At 43.2% G+C, this 11,357-nt stretch overlaps 1 long non-coding RNA gene across 3 annotated transcripts; it reads right to left on the reverse strand.

The window, feature by feature from the left end:
* Positions 1 to 398: 398 nt before the first annotated feature.
* LOC131273994 (uncharacterized) lies at positions 399 to 11,092 on the reverse strand. Of its 3 annotated transcripts, none has more exons than XR_011646161.1 (2): positions 3,011 to 11,092; positions 399 to 1,715 (listed from the first exon to the last, which is right to left on the reverse strand). It is a non-coding gene; the product is annotated as an uncharacterized lncRNA (long non-coding RNA). The 3 variants fall into 3 exon arrangements; XR_011646159.1 differs by having other exon boundaries at positions 399 to 1,725; XR_011646160.1 differs by having other exon boundaries at positions 399 to 1,729.
* Positions 11,093 to 11,357: the final 265 nt, after the last annotated feature.

The following is an 11,357-nucleotide window of genomic DNA, read 5'->3' on the forward strand; positions in this document are numbered from 1 at the left end:
TCCTTAAGACTTTCTGATTAACTTTCTGACAGATTAGGCATGGTTCACTTATTTGTGTCACTATAGTAGAAAGGCCCATACACCCAAAATGCTTGAGGATGAGGTCATACATGCCCTCTACTCACCACTGACTACCTTGGTGTAAAACTGCTAGTAATTCCCTCATTATTTGCTTATTCAACAACTGCTGGTTGTCTGGGAGGAGCCACTTCCCTTGGTTATCTAAGGTTGCCCCAGTTGTTCTAGTTCTTTTACTTCCTTTTCAGAGAATACAGCGATTCCAGTTTCTTTGGGGATTGTTGGAGATTTGGGCTTGAAGTGTATCAGGAATGAAAGAAAGAAAAAAGGAGAGTGAAAGAAAGAGAAAGAAAGGAAAAGAAAGAACAAGAGAGCTGCGATCAGGGGGTCTGCGAGTAGAGACTCATCAGACAACTTTATTGTTTACAAGGAGCTCTCTATATACCCCAATCTACGTGATAATAAGCAGGAACATGTAGCCTATGTGAGAACAAGGAGCAACACATAGCCTATGTGACAACAAACAGTAACATGCAGTTAACTGTCAGAATTACCCATAGTCTAAGGAATTTTTAAAAATCTCATCTGAAGGTACAAAGTCTATGTTTTCTATTCACTACAAAAGGTATGTGCTCATCTTTTCTTTCAGCCTTTAACTGCTTCATCCCATTTGATGGGAACTCTTAATTACTGCATTCCTGAGAGTGCAAGCATAGCCATGGAGACAGCACTAGCATGGAGACAGTACTAGCATGGAGACAGCACGTTTCTCCTTGTGAGGCCACTGTGCCTCAGTTTCCAACATCTCCCCTTTTTGTTTTAGTCGAGGTGACTGTGCCTGTCTTAGGTTGCCCTCCTCTGAGAGTCTTACCCGTCATTGACTACCAGCCAAGCTCTTCGACTAGGGGAAGTGTTTGAAGTGCTTTTCCTAGAACCAGATTATTCGCATGTCTCTTGGCTATTATGCTTTGCAATGTTCTTCAAAAGCAGTGTCCAGCACAGGCAAGAATCATGAGCAACAGAACAAATATGATTAACCCTATTCCTAAAGCTGACAGGAAATGCTGTGATTTCCACCAAGTAACTGGGTTAAATTTTGTAATATGTGAATCATCTGAGAAAATATCCTTGATATTGGCTACATGAATTTGATTTTGAGACATTTCTAATATTTTTCTTTCTAAGTCAATTATTTCCTGAGAGATATTACTTTTCTGGCCTAGCAAATGATTAATCTTTTTTTCTATATCAGATGAATTACAGGCAAGAGGAGTAATACAAAAGTGGCTTTCATTCCAATCACATTTCAATCCCCTTAACAAGTTTCAATTATACAATTTATCTCCAATATGCAAAACAGCTATTTCTAAATCATTAACCCGATTATTAAACTGTTCATCAATGTGTTCTTGGCTATGCCACAAATCACTAGCATTTTTATGCCAATTGTGCACGTATTATTGAGTCTGAACAGTCTCATGCAAAGCATCAGCAGCAGTTGCAGCAGCTCTGATGATTCCAATTAGTCCCATTATACTAATTATTAGGAGTCCAATAAATCTTTTTGTCCATTTCATGATTTCTTGCGCCATGTGTAGCAATAGCTGACTTTCATGTGATGACTGCCATATTCGGTTCATTTGCATGGGAATCCATATACCTCGTCGTCTTCTGGCTATTGTGACGGTGTCTCAATCCTGCAAAACACTTTCTGACAGATAAGTATACAAGGCACCATTTTTATAAAACAAGGCATTATCTTTTATAGTTATTTTTCCAATAATGAATATGAAAGGATCCCTGACACATGCTTTCAATGGATAGATTTGATTTAATTGTAGATATTAACCTGTTTGACTGTAATTATCAATCCATTCATAAGCAGGGGCAGTTCCAAGAAATACTTTCCACAAGTTTTTTATGTATATTAAGACTATAGGTGTCATTAATTCAAGGGGTTGGTAAACATTTTCCTTTACATTTCCAAACAGTAAAATTGTTAGTATATACCACTTGTTCACCCAAGAATAGAGATTCTGAAAAAGGATATTGCATATGTCTAACTTGTTGACCCTTGTTAAGTCCATACCATATAAATCTACCATTATATTCTTTGGGGGTCTCCATAGAAGCACTTTCCCTCACTATTCAATAGGAATCATTAAAAATGACAGATCCTCTTCCTATATGGCATTCCTGCCATCCCTGTTTTCAGGATTTTCGGGTGGACAATTATCATTTTGCTTTTCAGTTACTGAAGAATTATATGAAGGAAACAAAGTTATGAATAATTTTGTACCATTATTTGTCATGGTAACCATAGTCCAATTTTTTGTTTGCATGCAAGGAGGACTTTTTCCAATATATAATGGTGTATGATCAAAAGGAAGGATAAGATTATATATTTCCTCCCTTCTTCATCAGGTTTTAAGGGTAGTCTGTCATCTATAGGCCCAGGAAACACATGCATTTCATTCACAAATATAGGAAATGATGGGTCTCTCCATGTTTCTACCTGGTCGGGATGTACAACAAAGGGCTTACAGTTTGATTGTCTACCTAACAAATATTAGTGGTAGAAAGAATGGGGACCTCAAATCCTTCTCCTTTTATCCATGAGACTGTAAGGGAACTTCCAGAAAATTTGGTTCCTCTGGGGAGATAAGTCACAGAGGATCAGGCTGTGCCAGTGTCCACTAGAAATGTAATTTTTTTATGACATGGGCCTACCGTTAGATTTACTAAAGGCTCCCAGTGGGCTTTAGAAGTGAGGAGCCTCAGACCCCCCGAATGCTCAAAATTCATGAGGGGAATTACCGGACTCTCTTTCATTAAACTCCGGCAATCCCTTTTGAAATGACCCATCCTCCCAGTCAGAGCACCCTGCAGAGCCTTGCATTCTCCTTGTCCCCTTATCTAAATAAGATCAAGTTGAATCTTTATCTTGCCTCTGCCTATTCCCTCCCTGACCCATCTCCAGTCTTTTTCTTACCATTTGATCGACTTTGCTAATCACCACCTTTGCTTTCTGTTTCTGCTTTTCCTTCTCTCTTCTTACAAACACTTTCTGGGATTCTCTCAATAACTCTTCCAATGGCTTATCCATCCATCCTTCTTTTTTCAGAATCTTCTTCTGGATGTCAGGCCAAGAACCTTTTACATAGCTGACTTTTAACATTCCCTGAGCCACAGGATCTTCAGGGTCCATCCCAGAATATTTCCTCACTTGGTCCCTCAATCGTTGCAGGTAAGCAGAGGGCATTTCATGCTTCTCCTGGGCTACTTCAAAGGCCTTCTTCAAGTTTTGAGATTTGGGTATGGCCAATTTGATCCCCTGTATAATGAGGTCTCTAAAATCTTTCATTTGTGTTCTGTCACCCAGGTCATTATGATCCCAATTAGGGTCTGTGTTTGGGAACTTCTGTTCTATTGCCATCACCCCCTGTCCAGGTGGATGCTGCCTGTCCCACTCCTTCATAGCTGCCCTCCACACCATTCCTCTTTCTTCTCCCGTAAAGAGGATATTCAGTATGGACATAAGTTCAGGCCAGGTGTATAATCTAGGACCCAGGAATTGATCTACTTGTTCAGCCAGCCCCACTGGATCTTCCATTAGAGATTTCATCTCCTCCTTGAAGTTCCTTACTTCAGTACTTGTCACTGGGGCATTGACATAGCCAATCTCCCCTGGCCCCATTGGAACTTCTCTCAGCAGATACAACGGCTGAATGAAGTTTTGTTTTTTCACTCTCTTCTCCTCAGATGCTCTGGCGAATGGAAAACTGTGTATATCTTTCTTACACTCTTCCAGTTCTTTCCTCAGCTGTTGGTGGGTGGTAACCGGTGTGGCTGTTGACCCTGCTTGATTCTCCAGTTCCCAAGGGTTTAGAATGGGTTCTATTGGGCCCTCCATGTCTAATGACCCTTTTCCTGGGAGGAGAGGGGGAACATGTGGAGGAGGGAGATTAGACAGGGGGTCCCAGGCTTTAGTTTCTACAGCTTTTCTTTCTGCAGCCATAGTTTCCGCAGACTTAGTTTCTGCAGCCTTAGTTTCTGCAAGCTTAGTCCTGGAGCCTGGATTTTCAGCTTTCACAGGATAGAAAGTGGCCCCCTTTCCCTTTAACCAGCACATGGCATAGTCAGACTCTTCTTTGGAGAAGGGTATTTTTCCATTAACATACAGTACAAGGTCAGCACAAAGCCAATCCTCATCTGACCCATATTTTGGCCAGAATACACCAGGCAGTAAAATACTTTCCTTGGTCCAGATACAACAGCAGTATTGAATCATTTTCTTCTTGTCTTTTCCCTTGGTCCAGTCACTATCGGTCCAATGCCTTAACATCCTCCCTAGTGGAGTATCTGGAGGAATGTCTCTGGGGGATCCTACACATACCCCCTTCTGCTTTTTCCCAGTTGACCGACTGCCTCTATTTCCCATTCTGAATCTTGTCTGGGTCTCTTTCTTTTGAATCTTTTGCTTTTTCCGTCTCTGGCCCTTTCCCTCAAGGGAGAAGGGAAATGCGAATCGGGACTCTGCACTCACTTCCCACCGTATGTCACAATTCTCAGGCACACACAGTGAACCTCAGACTCATTAGAATTCCCATCCACCAAGGTAATATTTAATAGCCTTTCTTGTTACCTTGGTCCATGCATGGAGTCACCTGGCCAACGAGAGGAAGATTTTCCCTTCCCTTTTTCTGGTCCACAATTGGCAGATTTAAGCGTCTGTTCTTGGGCCTCTTGGCTGCAAGAAATGGGGCCCCTGCTGGTGGAGTCCAAGACCACTTAAACAGTGGGGCATGCCTTCTCGTCGTCCACTCCAGGGGTCTGCTCTCTAAAGGCTCAGAATCCCAGATGAGCCCCCAAACCTGTTGGAAAAAAATCTTCTTCTGGAAGAAAATAAGGCTCACCCGATTGTGGAGAAGAAAAGAATTATTCTCAATCTTGCAAGAAGGGGCGCATAACCAGAAAACGTGGCTGGCGCACCAAGCAAACAAAAATGCCACAATTTATAGCCCTAAGCCTAGCACGCAAGCCCTTCCTCTGTTTCTCCAGATTGGATACTTCAGAAGTGACAGCCTATCGGAGAAGATCTAACTTTCCCGTGCAAAAGTTTGTGATTCACCGCTTCCGTCATCACATTCCAACCATTTTAGTTTTTACCTGCTCCTCTTTGCCAAATAACGAATGGAATTTAGTGCTGAATTGGTATTGACTTAGGTCTTTCTTGGGCATTTTTTGACTGCCTATAGCACTGGCTTCAGCTGATTTCCTTTCTTCCTGCTTAACATGGGAGTGGGAGACTGAGGCAGTAGGCTGCCAGGTTACATTAAAAAATATTTTCTTCCTTTATGTGAAAACTAATCTAATCTTTGTTTCTTACATTACGGAATGACTACAAGCCAAGGCCAGCAGGAAGTAGTTACAGAAAAGAGAGCATCGCCCTTCATCACGTCTTTAAGACAAAAGTATAAACCCTTTAAGGGTAAAATAAAATTAATAGATGGATCTGGCGCCACAGGAAATGCAGGTAAATGCCAGTGGCCCCCAGGCTATGGGTGGGAGGCTGTTTATCTCTTCATAGATAAAACTAAGTTGTGCCTGAGGGACAGTGAGAAGGTGCAGCCCTGCCCTTGATAATCATGGCAACCACTCCAGTCCTGGGAAACAATTTAGCAATGCAAACTCTATATACATACCAGTCAGTCCAGAGAGATTCTCAAAATAGGGATGCCGAATCTTAAATAAAATTAAACTTTGCTTCAAGGGGAAATAAAATATAGCCTGTGTTTGAATTCAAAATTATCTAATTCTGTATCCAACTGTGCCTAGAAATTCAATTAAGTAATATAGGCACTTTAGACTTTGAATGTTCAGAAAGGATGTGTATTCAAAGTTGCATCCAGAGGGAATTTGGGCTATATGTTAATTCAAAACCTTTATGCTAACTCAAAACCTATCTGGTACTCAGGCAAACACTTAACAAAGAGAGTCATTTTTTTTTCATAAAATCACCATGTGACTCCCCACCCTGTGCAAAAGGAACTTGAAAATCTTGTTGCAGCTCGGGTTTTGAACAGACAAGTCCTGAGTCCTGCTGGCCTTACTGAAATCTTTTTCCTTCCCAAGATCATTCCAGAGTCCTGGCCTTTCTATATGCAAATAATTGAATCTCTCTCCACTTAAAAAAAAGCATGACTAAACTATCAGGAATTCAAATCCAGCAACATACTAAGAGAATAATATACCATAACCAAAGAGGTTGCTACTCAAGAAATGCAATGATAATTCATCATTAGGAAACTATTAATGTGATCAATATGTTCACAGAGTAAGGGATAATGATGAGTACTTTGATAGACATTGAAAAACCACTTGTACAATTCAACATTCAATCCTAATTTTAAAAATACACTCTTGTTGATTTGGAACTGAAGGGAATTTTCTTTACTTTATAAGGGGTAATTATCCAAAACCAACAACAAGCAATAAACAATAGCGCAAAACCAGAAACAGTTACATTAGTGGAAGGAAGGAGTCAGGAAGGTCTGCTATCACTCCTTCCAGGCAACACTGTTCTGGAAGCTTTACCAATGCAACAACAAAAGGAAAAGGAAAATGTCTAAATTCTGGAAAAGAACAAACATGGTTATCATTATTGGCATAGAATTTCATTTACACAGAAAACTCAATGCAATTAACTAGAAACAAATATGAGAATGAATAAGAATTATGATGTCTATATTGGTTAAAGTGGCTACATATGAGATAGACAAAATTCAATGCCATTCCCTAGTATCCTAACACCTTATTAGAAAATATCATGAACTTCCAGTTAAAAGGGCTAGATTAAATATATACATTCATAGCTGTTTCCTCCCAGAAACAATTATAATGACAGTAAAGGAATAAAGAAGAGAATAGCCCATAAGGATGAAGACAATGGAAGAGGAATTAACAGAAGACAAGAAATGGCAACAAAAGTTTGGAGGCTAGCAATGGGTAAATGAATGGTAAGTGATTTAGCAGTAATGGGGGGAGTGAGTAAAAAGTGGGACAATCCATGCTATAAAACACTGGCAAGCTCACAACTCACAAGTATCCATTACCTCTAAAGGCAGGGTAGGCTGAAAACAGGAAAACTGTTTATAAGGGTTTTATGGAGACCATTGAGACATACCCATTCACTCCTCTACCTCCCGTAACCAGGCATTAGCCCCTTACAGAAGAGAAAGGAGGTTTATACCAGGAGAGGTTTGCACAGCCAGGCTGAAAGCAGAGGGATTCAAGAGACATCTCTATACCAAATGTTAAAATGCCGTGTCTCCTTACCCCACTAGGCCAGTAGAAGACTGGCAGCTGAGCTTCTATCTTTCTAGCAAAAGACTGGAGGACTCCTTTGTGATGAAACTGACAGACTTCAGAAAAAGGAGCAATAAAGAAAAACATGTAGGAATGTTCCAGCCAGCCACCTGTGGCCCTTCAGTGAAATTCAGCAGTCACCAAGACCTGGCCAAAAACAGAGCTAGAAATTTTTGAAAAAGCCAGAGGGGCTTGCCCCAGGTGATAACAAAACATAAAGATATAACAATGAAAACAGTGTGGTTCCAATAAAGGAAAAGTGAGCTCAGTGAAATGCAGTCAAGAATCCAGAAACAAGCTCATACATTTCATATTAGATAGAGTTGGTGTTGGAGAAAAACAGTGCTCACTGGGACACGGAGACTGATATGACCACAGGCAGAAAATTGACTGAGGAGCTCTCCCATAGGAAGGGGTCTGAAGAACAGACTTGAGCCCCAAAACCACCATGGTGGGGGTCTGAAGAGAGACTTCAGCCCACTCCTGGAAGGGGGGGAATTGAATTTTTGAATTGATATGGAACTTTCCTAGGTGGGGAAATGATGGTCAGTGGGAGAGGGTTGAGGGACCCAGTGAGGTGCAGGGGCCAATGGAGAGCCCTAGAGGTGAAAAATTTCCCTTGTATGGCTAGAGGGTAGTGGGATAGGGAGTTAGGCTTTCTTGGAAAGCTGGAGGACTGGCTGTTTCTTAGATCTGTAGGGAGTAAAGGGTTTCTTTATCTCCCTTCGACATGCAGGCACTGAAGGTTTTCATCTCCCTCTGATATGCACACAGCCAAGATCTCTGTCTCCCTTACTTCTGCCTCTACCTGGTTTCTTTGTTTAAACTGCAGGGAAGTGCAATATCCTTAGACATATAGGCTTATGAGGGAGGGGGTAGCCTTTCCCCAGCGCATATGATGGTAACTGAGCTACAGCTTGTTAATTACTGCAAACCATTAACACTTGGCTTACCAATTGAGTGAAGAACAGGTTATGATTTAATATTTGAGCAAAAGTAGATGACTATCTCACAATAGTCTCAAAAATAAATTCCAGGTGATTAACCATATAAAGGTAAAAATAAACAAATATAGGAACTAGAATATAGCAAAGTGTTATTTCAATCCTGGCACAGAAGAGGAATTTCTAAGATTGATTAAAAAAAAATCGAGGAAGCCATAAAGTAAAAGATTGATAAACATGAGTACCATAGAATTAAGTTTCTGTTCAAGAAAAGGTATCATCAAAGAAAAAATTAGCACTTCTGGTTATGGTGGAATAATTCAACTAGCCCTTTTGCTGCAAGCAATGAGGGAACTGGACAAAATACATGAAATAATTGTTTTTAGATATTGAACAGGCAGAGCAAAACTGAGACAAGGAAGCCTTCCAACCCCTGCGTTTCTTCCTGGAGGCTCTTTCTGGATCAGGTCGTGCAAGAAGGGGGTTTTCAAATGGGGCATGACAGTCTCACTGAGCTCAGGCAAGGTCCAAGTGGGATGGGAGCTTCAGGAGACTGAAAGCAGAGGAAGTTTACGGAGGAGGAACACTGCAGAGGCTTGTCTCCAGAATTCTGCATAGTGTTCCCTATGCATGCACACAATGGCTATAAGAGATAAACAAGCAAAAGCCAAGGGGAGGAGCTAGAATCTGGAAGTCTATGGAAGCTGCAAGACAAAGGAGAGGGCATCTCCAAAAGATAAAAAGTCCAGCAACCTGAGAATTGTCAGCCGGACAGAGTGCTGCTGACGCCGGGAGGAAGCAAGTCTTCTAACCTCTGATACTAGAACTAGTTAGAAGTTCAAAATGCTGATGCATCTGCTTCCTCACGAGCCTTTTACCTAGACAAGGTGAGAATGTCACCTTATTTCAACCCCAGTTTTTATCCCACTCAGAAATCTGCCTTAAGCAATGGAAACAAGGAACTGATTTAGGGAGAGCATAGCCAATTTTCCTGAGAGTGTATTCAAGACTGTTGTGTTTGGAACAAAGAATGATCCTTCTTTAATCAGAATAAAGTATCCTGTCCTAACAGAGATGTGCAATGTCTGCATCAACAATAATGAAATGGAAACAAGAAAAATTCCATTTTCAGTAAGGACCCAAATGTTTTTCCATGTCTTTTTAATAAAGAAAAATAGAACCAAAAAAATTAACAAACCAAGGGATTTCATTCATTCAAGTGTTTACTGAGGACCTGCTGTGTGACAGCCTGTGCTGGTTGTGGAGGTGGACACTGAGGAGCACACCAGGGCACACCATTGGTCCCCCTGCTTATGTGGGGTCAATGTCTTGAAGTGTGATCAGAACCAGTATCTAGGTTCTCAGCTTCTTCTCAAAAAAGAATTCAAGGACAAGCCACAGATTAATCAGGCAAGCAAAGAATTTAATGGGGTTGAGGAAAGAGAAGGAAAGTATACCTGCAGGGATGCAGGCAAGGGGGGGAAATGCAAAGTTCTACCATGGGGTCCGTGATTTAATGGGGTACAGGACTCCAGGTGTGCCCTGATTCGCATACTTGAGACACAGCAGGGGAACTCTACTAGGTGATCCGATTCCCTTAATGGGTTAGGGGCTGGGTTAGGGGATGCTGGTGGGGGGTGATTGGCTTCTGGCTGCTGTCCATGAGCTCTGCAGGCTGTGCTGACCGCTGGTGATTGGCCTCTGGTCACTGTCAATGAAGCAAGAGGTAACCTGAAAGTGGGTGGGGTGGGGGTGCTGCCCCCCTCGCCCTGTCCCTCTTTGCACCATGTGATGAGGTTGCCTCCTGATCACAGAGCCGCTGGGTGTGCGCTGTGTGCTGTAAGCTGCAGGGTGTGTGCTTGTTAGCTGCCCCTTCCTAATTTGCCCCTGTGCTCAGCACATTCATGCTAGCCAGCAGGCCAGTGCCTCAGTTTCTCTTGCCAGGCTTATTAGGTTTTTCTACCCTTCCTCCTTAGGTCCCTATCTATCCTGCCTCCAAAGGGTTAAACAACAGTTCAAGGCAGGACACCCAGGAGGCCAAGTGGAAGCCCCAGAGAGCAAGTGGAGGCCAGAGGCTCGCAGGCAGCACTCAGGCCGCTCTGCTCTGCATTCAGGCCACATCGTGACCCACGGATTTCTTGCAGACCCACTGGTAGGTGGCATCACAGTATATGTCATTCCACGTCTGCTGAGTATGGACACAGTCCTCTGTGGGCCCGTTCCTGTGCTGCCAGTTGTCCAGCTGCTCCTTGCTCAAAAACCTGGAAATAGAGGGATGTTATTCAGCTAGACACAGGCAGTGGTCCTTGTCCCTGCTATGGCACATGGAGCTAAACTGACGCGGCTCCCCAGTCCCCTTGCAGCCCCAGAACAGGGACAGAGCTGCGATGCCTGCGGACCTGGGTCTGCTGAGGACATCCTGAGTCACTGATGATCCAAGGATGGGGAGGGTGTCTGTGAGGCGGCAAGTTGGGGAGAAGAGAGGGGAGGGGTCTTTCCTTTCAACTTCCACCCCAGAACTCGCACTTCCCTGCAGAGCTGGACCCCTCCCTGCACCTTCCCTGGTGTGTCCAGGGTCTAAGCAGCAGCCAGGGCCCCTCGGGGAGGCCCAGCATCCCGTCACGTGACTTTCCCTACCTAGTCCCAGCCCTGGATACGAGGTGTGCTGTCCTGGGACAACATCTGGCCAGAGCTTCTCAGGATGCTTCACAAAGCAGCACAGCCTTTTTCACACCCACACAACAGTCTCAGGAGCACCCTGTGGCCTGGGTGGTCATGTCAACTGAAATGACCAGAGCTAGTGAGGTCTTTTGTTAATAACCTTGACACAGCCTGACGCTGACCCCCACCAGATGGCCACCCTGGGCATCGATGGCCTTGGTGCTCCTCAAATCGAATGTGAGTGCCTGGCCTTCCCAGGAAGTCTGGGTCTCCTGCTCATGTGCCCTCCACAGCCATGGGATTGACTGACATTAAAATCGAGATTGATCTGCACCTGTGGACCAGGGGGTGTGTGTGTGGGGGTGC

The sequence above is a fragment of the Dasypus novemcinctus genome, chromosome 17 (assembly GCF_030445035.2).
Source record: "Dasypus novemcinctus isolate mDasNov1 chromosome 17, mDasNov1.1.hap2, whole genome shotgun sequence".
Lineage (NCBI taxonomy): Eukaryota > Metazoa > Chordata > Mammalia > Cingulata > Dasypodidae > Dasypus > Dasypus novemcinctus.